Source organism: Aotus nancymaae, unplaced genomic scaffold (assembly GCF_030222135.1).
Source record: "Aotus nancymaae isolate 86718 unplaced genomic scaffold, 86718_ANA_hifiasm-v0.15.2.pri h1tg000053l, whole genome shotgun sequence".
Lineage (NCBI taxonomy): Eukaryota > Metazoa > Chordata > Mammalia > Primates > Aotidae > Aotus > Aotus nancymaae.
In genome coordinates, this window is record NW_026988467.1 from 9,912,816 (window position 1) to 9,925,664 (window position 12,849).

Below are 12,849 nucleotides of genomic sequence, written 5' to 3' on the forward strand. Positions count from 1 at the left end.
TGTTAGGGTATCAATTTTAGACCTTTTCCACTTTCTGATGTGGGCATTTAGTACTATAAATTTCCCTCTAAACACTGCTCTAGCTGTGTCCCAGAGATTCTGGTACATTGTGTCTTTGTTCTCATTGGTTTCAAAGAACTTATTTATTTCTGTTTTAATTTCGTTATTTACCCAATAGTCATTCAGGAGCAGGTTGCTTAGTTTCCATGAAGTTGTGTGGTTTTGAGTGAGGGTTTTTTTTTGTTTGTTTTTTTTTGTTTTTGTTTTTGTTTTGAGACAGAGTCTTGTTCCGTTGCCAGAAGCCAGGCTGGAGTGCAGTGGCACGATCTCGGCTCACTGCAACCTCCACCTCCTGGGTTCAAGCAGTTCTCCCACCTCAGCCTCCCGAGTAGCCAGGACTATAGGCATGCGCCACCACACCCCGCTAATTTTTGTATTTTTAGTAGAGACGGGATTTCACCATGTTGGCCAGGATGGTCTCGATCTCTTGACCTCGTGATTCACCTGCCTCAGCCTCCCAATGTGCTGGGATTACAGGCATGAGCCACTGCACCAGGCCTTGAGTCAGTTTCTTAATGCTGAGTTCTAATTTGATTGCACTGTGATCTGAGAGACTGTTTGTGATTTCCATTTTTTTGCATTTGCTGAGTAGTGTTCTATTCCAATTATATGGTCAATTTTAGAATAAGTGTGATGTGGTGCTGAGAAAAATGTATATTCTGTTAATTTGGGGTGGAGAGTTCTGTAGATGTCTATTAGGTCTGCTTGGTTCAGATCTGAGTTCAAGTCCTGAATATCCTTGTTAATTTTCTGTCTTGTCGATCTGTCTAATATTGACAGTGGGGTGTTAAATTCTCTCACTATTTTGTGGGAGTCTAAGTCTCTTTGTAGGTCTCTAAGAACTTGCTTTATGAATCTGGGTGCTCCTGTATTGGGTGCATATATATTTAGGATAGTTAGCTCTTCTTGTTGCATTGATCCCTTTATATTATGTAATGCCCTTGTCTTTTTTGATCTTTGTTGGTTTAAAGTGTGTTTTATCAGAAACTAGGATTGCAACCACTGCTTTTTTTGCTTTCCATTTGCTTGGTAAATATTCCTCCATCCTTTTATTTAGAGTCCATGTGTGTGTCTTTGTGTGTGAGATGGGTTTCCTGAATACAGCACACTGATGGGTCTTGACTCTTTATCCAATTTGCCAGTCTGTGTCTTTTGACTGGGGCATTTAGCCCATTTACATTTAAGGTTAATATTGTTATGTGTGAATTTGACCCTGTCATCATGATGCTAGGTGGTTACTTGGCACATTAGTTGATGCAGTTTCTTCATAGTGTCATTGGTCTTTACATTTTGATATGTTTTTGCAGTGGCTGGTACCAGATTTTCCTTTCCATATTTAGTGTTTCCTTCAGGAGCTCTTGTAAGACAGGCCTGGTGGTGACAAAATCCCTCAGCATTTGCTTGTCTGTAAAGAATTTTATTTCTCCTTCACTTATGAAGCTTAGTTTAGCTGGATATGAAATTCTGGGTTGAAAATTCTTTTCTTTAAGGATGTTGCATATTGGCCCCCACTCTATTCTGGCTTGTAGGGTTTCTGCAGAGAGATCCACTGTGAGTCTGATGAGCTTCCCTTTGTAGGTAACCTGACCTTTCTCTCTGGCTGCTCTTAACATTTTTTCCTTAATTTCAACCTTGGTGAATCTGACAATGATGTGTCTTGAGGTTGCTCTTCTCAAGGAGCATCTTAGTGGTGTTAACTATATTTCCTGAATTTGAATGTTGGCCTGTCTTGCTAGGTTGGGGAAGTTCTCCTGGATAATATCCTGAAGTGTGTTTTCCAACTTGGTTCCATTCTCCCCATCACTTTCAGGTACACCAATCAATCATAGGTTTGGTCTTTTTACATAGTCCCATATTACTGGAGACTTTGTTTATTTATTTCATTCTTTTTTCTCTAATCTTGTCTTTATGCTTTATTTCATTGAATTGATCTTCCATCTGTGATATCCTTTCTTCCAGTTGATTGTTTCGCCTGTTGATACTTGTGTGCACTTCATGAAGTTCTTGTGCTGTGTTTTTCAGCTACACCAGGTCATTTATGTTCTTCTCTAAACGGGTCATGAACTCCTGGGCTCAAGTGATCCTCCCACCTTTGCTTCCCAAAGTGCTGGGATTACAGGCATGAGCCATCATGCCTGGCCTGTGCTCTCCTTTCAAATAAAACCTTAAAGTATTAGAGATAAGGCTCCAGTCCTTTTGGGCACCTTCCCCTCAACTCTTTTCCTTTATTTTTTAATTTGTTTATAAAAAAATTTTTTTATAGCATCAGGGTTTCACCATGTTGGTCAGGCTGGTCTCAAACTTGAGACCTCAGGTGATCCGCCCACCTCAGCCTCCCGAAGTGCTGGGATTACAGGCGTGAGCCACCGTGCCTGCACTAACTCATTTCCTTTTTATCTTGATATATTCACTGTTACCTTTTTCAGCAAAGGGGATGTGGTCTAATCTTTTAAAGTCTGTTTTCTGTGCATTTATCCACAGAAAATAAAGAGCATTATGTTATGGTATAAATTTTTCATATATTGTTACATAAAATACGTTATTCTGTATGTGCTGCTGTGAAATTTGAGTTTTCACTCAATAATATATCTAAGAAATTCAGCCTGATAAAAATAGATTTATCTTACTATTTTTAGCTACACATAGTATTCTGTGGTTTGGCAATATTACATTTTTTAGCCTTTCCCTACTGATGGGCACATTTGATCTGATTCCAGTTTCTCAATGTGACAAACAAATTTGTAGTGAGCATTTCTGCACACACCTGCTTCTGCACGTGTGATTCTCTGTGATAGATTCATGAGCTGTTAGTGGGACGCATCTTAAATGTTGATGGATACTAACAAAATGCTTGTTTCATTTTCTTTTATCAGCAGATCTCAGTTAAGGGAAGTAGTCAAAGTGTAACGACCAATTCCTAAAGCAAAAAGAAAACTGATGAGTTTGACAGTTGGCAGGATGGGAAGGAGTTGGTATCGCATATCTGTATTTTAGAAGGAAAGTGCCATCCTAGGACTTTGGGAGACCGAGGTGGGCAGATCACCCGAGGTCAGGAGTTCAAGACCAGCCTGACCAACATGAAGAAACCCCATCTCTACTAAAAATACAAAATTAGCCAGGCGTGGTGGCACATACCTGTAATCCCAGCTACTCGGGAGGCTGAGGCAGGACACTCACTTGAACCCGGGAGGCAGGAGGTTGCAGTGAGCCGAGATCATGCCACTGCACTCTAAATTGGGCAACAAGAGTGAAACTCCATCTCAAAAAAATAAAAATAAAAATAAAAAAAAGGAAAGTTCCTTGACTCAAACCATAGTGGGTTTTTGCCTCAAATATCCTTGCCTCCATGTAACAAAGCAAAGGTTGTCAGAACTGGCTCCTAGATATGCAGGTTGCCAAGGCTTGTTTGCTTCCCTGACAAGAACACCGCTGCCCCAATATTGCAGCTGGCTGTCTTGCAAATTGCTGTACAAGGTTGAATCAGATAAGGCAGTGCCTGGACTTTGTTTTCAAAGCATTTCTAGTCATAGGGAAAAACCCTCAAGGCTCTGTCTCCATTACCATGAAACAATTCCCTGGCTGTAGTCACTAAGGGACAGAGGAGCTTTAATTTTATGTTGAAGAGATAAATTTTGGGCTTGTTGCTGCTGCATTCCCAAGGCCCCTCCAGGAGGTAGAATAATGAAGAATACGTGATCTGGAGCCAATCAGAGACTCAACGTTTAACCTCCCAGGCCCTCGGTTTTCTTGCCTTGAAATGGGGATCATCCTATTTAGGGCATGGGTTGTTTATGCTGACTCAATGCAAGTTGTGATTAGGTATATGCTGCTTGTCAGACTCAGTTGTAGGTGGTGGGGAGTGCTGTTGATCAGACTCACAGCAAAGCCCCTGATGGGGTCAGCAAGTTACTCTTGTATGCAGGAATTCTCTATTCCAAGAGAATCTAGACTCACTTCTCTTGGGATTCTTCTGCCCCAAATTTTCAAATACGCTCTTCTAATGAAAGAAAAGGAACAAATTTTGTTACTGGAATAAACGTGGTTTAGGCACAAAGAGAAGAAAGAATTGACTATTTTTTGGCCTTTTATATGTGACAGACATTTTACCGGGTGCTTTTAGATGACATCTCATTGAATCCTTATCATGTTACGAAGCACATAGTATTTCCTCCCAATTTAGAGATCAGAAAACCAAGGTTGATGTGGCCAGGGAACTTGGTAAAGTTTCCTTGTAAGTGGTAGAACTGGAATTTGAAGCCAAGTAGGTGTGAGTTCCAAATCCACCACCCGACAACCATTCAGTTCCCTTTGTAATATCCTGAAACTGATTTGCCATCTTTAAGAAATATTTCTAGGTCATAGTGGATCAAGAGTGGAGAAGTCAATTCATTATTCACACCTTGGGTCCCATTTTAGACTTTGCCTTCCCTGGTAAGCCTTCCTATTTCAGTCAAGGTTAGGTTCTTCTGCTATGGGCTTGGATTAAACTGTTCCATAATCCAATCCATACATTGGATTAAAGTGGTCCCCTATTTATAATGTTCACAGGTGCTTGGAAAAGCAAATGGCAATCATCTCTGGAGGAAGGTAATAGTCTAGGCTTTAAATTATTTCTGCAAAAAATTTTTAAAATACCAGCTACATGAGAAAAAAAGAGCTAGAAATAAGAATGCACAGAAACAACAGTTTCTTAAAAAAAGAAAAGAAAAATCCACATTCTGTAAAAGAGGTCTGCTTACTATGCTCAAGGACATAAAATCTAAATTTGAAATTTGGGGAGGTTGAAAGTGGTAATTTAAAAGTTCAGGAGGCAAAACAAAATTAAAAAAAAAGAAAATGTAGTATCACATGACTCTGGTTAGAATATAAAAAAAATTTTAAATAACATAGCATTGATACACACACACACACACACACACATGCACACATATGAAACAAATAGAAATTCCAGAACTGACGAATGCAGTAAACGAAAAAAAATTCAACAGATAGACTTGTCAAAAGAAAAGCTTTGGCCAAATTAAATTTAAAAGAGTTTAATTGAACAACGAATGATTTGCAAATTGGGCAGCCCTCAGAATCAGAGCAGATTCAGAGAGACTTCAGAGGTGCCTCGTGGTGAGAACAAATTTATAGACAAAAAGGGGAGGTGACATACAGAAATTGGAGGTGAGGTACAGAAACAGCTGGACTGGCTACAGGCTGGTGTTTGCCTTATTTAAACACAGTTTGAACCTCAGCAGCCTGTGCGTGGCTGAAGCATGGCTTCTGGGATGGGCCAAGACTCAGCTGTTGTTAAAGGTGCAGACTCCTAAGTTACGTTTTCAATCTTGTCTACCTATTAAGCCAGGATGCAATTTGCCCACAAGCACTCAAATAGAGAAGTACAGAGTCCTTCTCAGGCCATATTTAGTTCACTTTAACAGGTTTGATTTCACCTTAGACACACCTGAAAAAAGTTATGTAAAGTGCAATCTAGGTCAGAAGAAACGATAAGAAGTCAAGCATGAAGAGACAAAAGGAAAGAAAATACAGAAGAGGGGGCCAGAGGCATTGAGGATTCAGTGATAAGAAAGGACAAATACGTAATAGGTGTCCCAGAAGGAGAGAGGAGAGAAAGGAGGCAGGAGCCATATTTGAACATATAATAGCCGAGACTTTCCTAAAATGATTGAAAGACATTTATCCATAAATCCAAGAAGCATATCGCAAGCGGCATAAAGCAATCCACTCCTAGACACATCAGAATAAAGCTGCAGGAAACCAAACAGAAAGAAGAAATCTTAAAAACAAAACAAAAGAATGGCCCAAATACCTTAAAAGAATTACTAGTTAGACTGACACTTGTTTTCTCAGAAGGAACAATGACAGTCAAGAAACAGTGGAATGAGATCTTCCATGTGTGAAGAATAGCAACTGCCATACCGGAATTGTACACTCACTGAAAATATCCTTCAGAATCAAAGTGAAATAACGATGTTTTCAGATATATAGAAACTGAGGAAGTTTGCCGCCATCGGAACTCCTTTAAAGGAAATTCTAAAGGGTTCTTCAGGAAAAAGGAAAATGATCACAGATGGGAGATCAGAGATGCAGAATGGAATAAAAAATAATGCAAATGGCAAATATGTGGGCAAATCTAAGTAAACACTATAAAATGATAATGATAATAACTCATGTAATGTAAAACATATAGGAGGGAGAATGAGAGTACATAATAACATATAGGTCTGGAAGGGACCAAATAAAGTTAAATTGTTCTAAGGTCCTTGAGTTTTCTGGGAGGAGGGTAAAAGTAACAACCAACATTAGATTTTGCTAAGTCACGAGTGCATGGTAATTTCTTTGGTAAACACTAAACTAACAGAAAATAGTTTAGTCCGCTATGGGAAGCAGAAAAATAATAGTTAAGGGAATTTATATCTTCAAAACAACAATTAAAGGAATTCGTAGTCTTAAAAACATACAGAAGAAAGGAATAAAGGCTGAAAATTAATGAACTAAGCATCCATCTCAAAAACTAGAAAACTGAGAGCAAAATAAATCCGAAGAAAATACAAGAAAGATAATGAAAAAAATAAAGTTTTTAAAGGTATTTTTATACTTCTAAATATTTTTTATTCTTTTTTATATCTTTAAAGGAAAATTTCTAAAATAAAACAATCACACAATAGAGATGATCAACCATGCCACGTTTTGGCCCTTGGAAAAGACTGATAAAATTGGTAAACATCTGGTAAGACCAATAAATATAAAAAAGGCACAAATAGCAAATACTAGGCATAAAAGGAACTTTAATACAGGCCCTAGAGATATAAAATGATAATAAGAAGACATTATGAAAGACGTGTGTCAGAAATGTTGAAAATTTAGATGCAATGTGTAAATTCCTGGAAAAATACAACTTACCAAAGCTGGAAAAGGAAACAGAAAACCTACTTAGTTTTGTGCCTAATAAAGATAGTGAATCTAAAATAAAAAGCGTTCCAACAAAAACAAAACAAGACAGAAACCTCCTGGCCCAGGTGGCTTGATTTGCTTAATATTCAAGGAAGAACTAACACTCAGCCTCCCCCCCGCCACCATACACACACACAACATGATTTGAAAATGAGTAAAGGCAAAGAACTAAGACTAGAATTACAGTTAGACCCAACAATCCCAGTACTAGGTATTTACCCAAAGGAAAATAAACCCTTCTACCAAAGAGACACCTATACCTGCATGTTTATCACAGCACTATTTACAACAGCAAAGACATGGAATCAACCCAGGTGCCCCTCGATGGCGTGGATTGGATAAAGAAAATGTGGTGCAGGCTGGGTGCGGTGGCTCATGCCTATAATCCCAGCACTTTGGGAGGCTGAGGTGGGTGGATCACTTGCGCCTAGGAGTTTGAGACCAGCCTGGGCAACATGGTGAAACCTCGTCTCTACCAAAAATACAAAAATTAGCCAGGCGTGGTGGCACACACCTGCAGTCCCAGCTACTCAGGAGGTTGAGACAGGAGGATTGCTTGAGCCTGGAAGGTTGAGGCTGCAGGGAGCTGTGATCACATTACTGCACTCCAGCATGGGTGACAAAGTGAGACCTTGTCTCAAAGAAAAGAAAAGGAAAAGAAAGAAAATAAAACGTGGTACATATACATCATGGAATACTACACAGCCATAAAAAGGAATGAAATAATATTCTTTGTGGCAACATAGATGCGACTGGGGGCCATTATCCTAAGTGAATTGATGCAGAAACAGAAAACCAAAAACCACATGTTCTCACTCATATGTGGGAGCTCGACACTGGGGACATACGGACACATGCATGAGAACAATGGACACCAAGGATTCCCAAAGTGGTGAGGGGGAAGGAGGCCAAGTGTTGAAAACCACCTATCGGGCACTATGTTCACTGTCTGGGTGGCAGGATCATTAGAAGCTCAAACTCTAGGATCTTGCAATATTTGCATGTAAAAACCTGTACCTACACCCCTGGAACCTAAAATAAAAAATGAAACAAAACAAAAAACTGGGCAAAGGACTTGAATAGACATTTCTCTAAAGCAGATATATAAATGGCCAATGAGCACATGACAAGATGCTCAATACCATTAGCCATTAGAGGAAATTGAATTCACAATGAGATACCTCCTCACCCCAGTGAGGATGGTTATTATTTAGAAAATGGAAAATAACAAGTGTTGGTGAGAATGTAGGGAAATGGGAGCCCTCGGGCACTGCAGGTGGGAATGAGAAATGATGCAGACGCTGTGGGAAACAGATCCTTTTATGGTTCATGAGCATGATGATTGGGTGTTCACGTACGTGTGTGACATGTGCCACCCTCGAACCTTGTTATGACGTCAGCACATAACCCCTCTGACCTGAAAAGAGGAAAAAAAAGAGAAGAAAACAGTTTTCTGGTGCCAATTTCATTTCTAGGAATCAACTCGAAGAATTGAAAGCAGGGATTCAAACATCTACTTGTACACCAATGTTCATACCAGCATTATTTACAAAAGCCAAAAGGTGAAAACAAATCACATGTCCATCCCCAGATGATTGGATAAACAGTGTTTTAAATACATACAACAGAAATACCATTCAGCCATAAAGAGGAGTGCAGTTCTGATACACGCTGCAACATACATGAACTCTGACAACATTATCTCAGTGAAAGACAACTGACACAGAAGGACAAGGGTTATACGATTCCACTTATATGAGATACCTAGACCAGGCAAAGTAGAATAGAGATTCCCGGGGCTTTAGGAGAAGGGGAGCATGGGGAGTTATAGCTTAATGGGTACAGAGTTTCTGTTTGGGATGCTGAAAAAGTTGGGGAAGGTGCGGAGCAATGGAAACACCCACGCACTCATGGTGGGAATGTAAATTGATACAACACTCTGGAAAATAATTGGCATTATATAGTACAGCTGGGGACACATAGGCACTCTCTGATGTAGCAATTTCACTCCTAAGTCTTTATCCTCAGAGCAGTGGGCTTCAAAGTGAGATCCATAGAGGCTTGGAGGCCCCAAGTCCCTTTCAAGGGGCCTGTGAGGTCAAAACAATTTTCATAATAATATTAAGATGTTATTTGCCTTTTTCCACGGTGCTGACTTTTTTTTTTTTTTTGAGACAGAGTTTCGCTCTTGTCACCCAGGTTGGAGTACAATGGCACGATCTTTGCTCACTGCAACCTCTCCCTCCTGGGTTCAAGCGATTCTCCTGCCTCAGCCTCCCGAGTAGTGGTACATCACCACTCCCAGCTAATTTTTGTATTGTGAGTAGAGACAGGGTTTCACCATGTTGGGCAGGCTGTTCTTGAACTCCTGATCTCAGGTGATCCACCTGCCTCAGTCTCCCAAAGTGCTGGGATTACAGGTGTGAGCCACCACGCCTGGCCCACAGTACTGACTTCGATGGTGCAAAAGCAATTGCGGGTAAAATTGCTGGCACCTATGCATAAATTAAGGTAGTGCCATTAACTGTATTAGTATCATTTATTCTTCACTGCCACACACTCACAGTTTAAACAAAAAAAAGCAAGTTCACTTGTGAACCGAATTAATTAGCCGGGCTTTTTTTTTTTAATGAAATACCATACTTACTTGACAGACCATGATTACCTGCAGACAAACCATGATTATTTAAATTTGAAATGTTTTATTTTATTGTTGTTGTTGTTTGTTTGTTTTTGAGACAGAGTCTTGCTCTGTCACTCACGCTGGAGTGCTGGAGTGCGATCTTGGCTCACTGCAACCTCCGCCTCCCAGGTTCAAGCTATTCTCCTGCCTCAGCCTCCCGATGAAATGTTTTCTTGAAAATGAATGAAGTAAGTCTGTCACTTCAAGGAAAACAACTGAGATTAGTTGTTGCCAATAACAAAATTGTGTTACCAATAACAAAACTAGAGCTAGAACTTTGGAGAACTTGCGTCCACCACCGTGAGCTTGACGGCTTCCTAACGGTTCAGCGCTTTTCTGACGATGTCAGTAAAGATGTTAGCAAATGTGATTTTTTTTTGAGACAGGGTCTCACTGTGTTGCCCAGGCTAGGGTACAGTGATGCAATCACTGCTTACTGCAGCCTCCACCTCCTGGGCTCAGGCCATCCTCCTACCTCACCCTTCCTAGTAGCTGGGACTACAGGTGTGCATCACCACGCCTGGCTAATATTTGTATTTGTAGAGATGGAGTTTTGTCAGGCTGCCCAGGCTGATCTTCAACTCCTGAGCTCAAGTGATCGACTCGCCTCAGTCTCCCAAAGTGGTGGTATTACAAGGCGTGAGCCACCGTATCCAGCAGCAAGTGTATTTTTAAAAATATGGTATAGTTTGGAAGATCTGCACAGCCTAGTAGAGCAGTATTTTCCAGATGACCACCAAAATATATTTTAAATTTCTATTTTAATTTTTTTTTTTTTTGAGACAGGATCTTTCTCTGTCACCCAGACTAGAGTGCAGTGGCACGATCACAGCTCCCTGTAGCTTCAAACTCCTGGGCTCAAGGGATCCTCCCATCTCAGCCTCCCTAGTAGCTGGGACTACAGGCGAGCACCACCAAGCCCGGCTATTTTTTGTGTATATATATTTTTTAAGAAATGGGGGTTTTACCATGTTGCCCAGGCTGGTCTTGCAGACCTAAAGCCAGTTTCAGCCAGCTCATAGAGGCTGTGCACAAACTCTTTGTGTCCTATAGTTCACCTTTGACATAAAGAGCCAAATTCCACCTCATTTAATATTAAAACCTGGCCCACAGTTTGCAAGCTGGTATCACCAAGAAAGCTCTCCTACTATTTAGCCACCCTGGGGGTCTTTTGTATGACAATCATGTACGAAACAGTCATAGCAGCCATGGCTACATGCAACATGGGTGAATCTTTAAAACGTTCACAATATCGGGGAAAAGAAGCCAGACTTGAATAAATACATACTATACGATTCCATTTATATGCAATCCACAAACATGCAAAGCTAAACATTATTGTTTACGAAAGATGTTACGTGTATGTTTTTCCATTGTGCATGTGCTCAGTTCCACTCAGAAATATGTATAGCTTCCCCCCAAACCTGCTGAATATGTATAAACACAGGCCTCGTGAAGCATGAAACCCAACTTGTCCTTCCTCTCTTGGAGGAAAGGATACCTCTGATCCATGCTGGAGACTATCCCTCTGTGCAGTTTGCAAACTTCCATCACCATTAAAGCTCTTCTTTTTACTATTTAGCCATGCTGGTGGTCTTTTCGATGGCCATCATGAATAAAACATAGTAACCATGACAACATGCAAAATGCGTGAATCTTAAAAATATTAACTCACCTGGGAAAGTCAGACTCAATACATACTATAGGATTGCACTTATATGAAAGCCCACAAATAGGCAAAACTGAACATTATGGTTTAGGAGCATACTTTGGCATTAAGCGTCTAAAGAAAAGCAAGGAAGTGAGTTCTTTTTTTTTTTTCATTTTTTTTTTTTTTTAAAGGTGGAGTTTCACCATGTTGGTCAGGCTGGTCTTGAACTCCCGACCTCAGATGATCCGCCCGCCTTGGCCTCCAAAGTGCTTGGATTACAGGCGTGAGCCAGCACACCTGGCCAGGAAGTGATTTCTATGAAAGTCAAGACAGTGGTTTCCTTTAGGGGAGGAAAGGGTTGTGAGTGGGAGGGATGCAGAGTACTTTGGGCGTACTGGCAATGTTTTCTTTCTTGACCAACTCAGTGGTTTTTGTGGGGTTTTGCTATTCCATAATTCAATTATCTGTACATTTATTTATTTTCATTTATTTTTTGAGATGGAGTCTTGCTCCGTTGCCCAGGCTGGAGCGCTGTGGCGTGATCTAGGCTCACTGCAACCTCTGCCTCCTGGGTTCAAGCAATTCTCCTGCATCAGCCTTCCGAGTAGCTAGGATTACAGGGGCACACCACCACGCCCAGCTATTTTTTTGTATTTTTAGTAGAGTTGGGGTTTCACCATATTGGCCAGGCTGGTCTCAAACTCCTGACCTTGTGATCCACCCTCCTTGGTCTCCCAAAGTGCTGGGATTACAGGCGTGAGCCACCGCAGCCAGCCTGCACATTTATTTTTAATGTACTTTCCGATGTTTGTGTTTTATGTGACAATGGAATTGAATTATGCCGAACACATGGCTCCTCTGCACGTTAATTGGAAAGACGTCTCCTCTTCCTAGCTCCAGCCCTGCCCCTACTGTGGTCTCTGCTAAATAAAAGTTTATTCTAATCTGCGGGACATCTTTCATGGCCTTTTCCTGCCACAGGCTTAGTTTCAAGATGGAACACATAGTTTCCTGGAGTTCTACTATTTTTGTTTAAAGGCCATTGGAAATGTTCTCTGAATTTCTTTACTGCAGTAAATCCAGCCTCTTCATTTTTAGCAAGCAATACTACAGCACACAGGGTTTTAGTTATTTAACTTAACCATATGTTATAGGCATCTTCCTAAATCAGCCTTTACAATACTTGCCGAGTATTTCATTATATGGATATACTACAATTTATTGAACCAGCCCTCTGTTGATGGATATCTTGGTGCTTTTTTATTTTATTTTTTGCCTAATGAATGAGCATGACAAAGACCCTTATCTCATTGGACTGAGCTCTGTGGAGATGGCGCCCAGGTCTGGTTGCTAATGCATTGCAGCTGCAGCTAAGCACCTGACACAGAATGTGAAATGATTGTGGAATGAATGAATGAAGACTGACCGAATGAACTGTACACCAGTGCAAACGCAGAGACAGAATTCTTTATGCAAGCCCTTGAAAAGTAGCAGA

General features: G+C 40.6%; 1 non-coding gene across 1 annotated transcript; it reads left to right on the top strand.

The window, feature by feature from the left end:
• Positions 1-8,334: 8,334 nt before the first annotated feature.
• Positions 8,335-8,438, top strand: LOC135269572 (small nucleolar RNA U13). The gene has a single exon (XR_010337827.1). It is a non-coding gene; the product is annotated as a small nucleolar RNA U13 (small nucleolar RNA).
• The last annotated feature ends 4,411 nt before the right edge of the window (positions 8,439-12,849 follow it).